General features: G+C 41.8%; 1 protein-coding gene across 9 annotated transcripts in view; it reads left to right on the forward strand.

Annotated features, from left to right (window-relative positions):
• The window catches only part of plekha7b (pleckstrin homology domain containing, family A member 7b), a 201,267-nt gene that overhangs the window by 190,173 nt on the left and 8,594 nt on the right, over window positions 1-2,500 (forward strand). The gene's annotated exons all lie outside the window — the stretch shown is intronic.

Consider the following 2,500-nt stretch of genomic DNA (forward strand, 5'->3'; position numbering starts at 1 on the left):
CTTTACACTGTACTGTATTACATTATATTGCCCCTGGATTGCCCCGATATTTGCGTTTACTAAGTGTATCGGCATCGGCCGATACGCATGCGTTTTTGGCCGATACGCCCACCCCGAGATTTTGAGTACAGACGGGCAGCTCTGTGTTTTTGGCAGACCCGCAATGCACACAGCTGTGTCACCCCTCCCCCACTCATGGAATAAAGTAAACAGCCTTGAAGGCTGCCACAAAGTTTTAGACTTTCAGATGCATCCTATTTTAATGTGGACACTGAATGACATGGCATGTGTAGGCCTAAAAGGAGAATGTTTCAGCTTCATCCATTTTCTGTACTGATTTTAATTCCCTGGTTCATTGTTCAGCCAATAATCACCACCATTTGCCATATTTTACCTACCGTTGTAACTGAGTGTCTACCGGCATATGTTTCGGTATCTGATTTCCACCGCCTTTCAAAACGCGCATTTCATACCGTCACTAATTTATCAACTTCAATCTGTTTTAGCGACATCTAATAGGTAGCACCGGTCACCGGCATGCTGTCACTTCCTCGTTCAGCAACAAGTGAATGTTTCAATCTGAGTGGATCCGGTATCCGGCAGTTACCTAAAAATCAGGATCTGGTGCATCTCTAGCCTAGGTCTTTCACAACCCCAATCGCTGCATGGAGTGAAAGAACTTTGGAAGCAGCCAGTGCAGGCAGATCCGGATCCGGCAGGATCTTAAGCAGTGGATCCGGTATCCGGCAGGATCCTAAAAATCAGGATCCGGTGCATCTCTAGTATTGGTAGATCGTAGGACACTTAAAAAAAAAAAAGTTCCCTGATACCCAGAATCTGACAGGCTAACTCCAGGCGTCTACACTGTAAATAGCCTACCATAAACACAACGACGTCTTCAGATAAGGAGGATAACTGTCAAGCGCCACACTCAACAAACTCTTCATAAGTCATAACATCGGAGCACAAAAAATAGGACGGCAAGAGACGTTTGCAGATACCGTGCGCTATATGTTCAGTTAGTACAGGCAGCGTCACCGCTCAAAAGAAACAGCCAGAGAAGAAAACAACAGCCCGAACACCGGCAATCCCCTGCTTTTTTTTTTACAATGCTCTGAGAAGTGCAGGCAAGATGCAACTCCCGCATTGAGTGTGGAGTTGGCTACTTCGATTAGATTTCATAGGCACGCGTGCGAGAAGAGAGTAAATGCTGTGTGCCTGTTTAACCCAAGTGCAGGCGCGTCTTTTCAAATGGTCTGTTCAGCGCGGCCGCTTGACAGAGAGCGCGCTTTTCGGTTCATTCAGTAGATGTCTCCTTGTTTATTTTTGGGAAATATTGAATTTTTCATAAGCTTGATAGCCTACTATGGTCTCCCTTTGTGATCAAAAACAGGCGTAATTTACAGTAGGCCTAAATAAGGTCTTTATGAGGTTGTTATTCACTGCTGATTCACCTTTCATTATTGATGTGTATTCATACAAATGCATTCTCATATTGTGTTAAGATTGCATTTCTAACAGCTGTATTTTCAAATTTTCTCGGGGGAGAAACAACCGAATACCCAGTAGATCACTTTCACACACCCATTTCAATAAGTAGCTCACATGTTGAAAAAGTCTGAGCACCCCTGGTCTACAACATAGACCTCAGCCCGAGAGGTGGGGCCAAGTACTCATCCCTGTGGCACTACATCACACACACACACACACACACACACACACACACACACACACACACACACACACACACACACACACACACACACACACACACACACACACACATACACACACACACACATGCGCACATTACGCTGTACAGGTACTGTCTTGCATTATGACTACAACATGGCCCGAACAGTAATCCCTGTTGCACTACTTTACACTGCATGACATTGTATTACATTATGTTGTAATACATTGCATTTCATTACATCATGTTGTATAATATGTTATTACAGAATAATGTAATATGCATTACATTACATTACATTACATTGCACCAAAATTGCATCATTATAAGATTAAATGATATTGCATTGTATGCATTGCATTACATTGCATGACATTGGCATTACATTTCATGACATTGTATTGCATTGAATTATTTTGCATTGCAGTCTATTCAATTGCTTTCCACAGCTGTTTCTACTGTGAGCTTCCAGGCAACAAGATATCATTTAGTGTTTTCATTGCTGTTATTGTTGGTTTACAATGGAAAAAAAACAATCTAAATGCACATTACACATTGGATCTAGCTGGTGCTATTATCTAGGGAGGCTTGTCGCAAACATTCAGCAGAAACTAAGAATATAATAAAAGGGCTTGTAGTGTTCTACTGTCATCCAGTCAATTTGGTAGTATAATATTGGTGATAAATGTACCTACTTTTGTTAATAGAAAGATTCTCTCTGAACACTTATAATGTCTATCTCCAGTCAAAATCCAATTTGACCAAATACTGGTATGGTACCAGTATGGTACTAGATGCTTATCTCAA

This window comes from Engraulis encrasicolus, chromosome 22 (genome assembly GCF_034702125.1).
Source record: "Engraulis encrasicolus isolate BLACKSEA-1 chromosome 22, IST_EnEncr_1.0, whole genome shotgun sequence".
Taxonomy (NCBI): domain Eukaryota; kingdom Metazoa; phylum Chordata; class Actinopteri; order Clupeiformes; family Engraulidae; genus Engraulis; species Engraulis encrasicolus.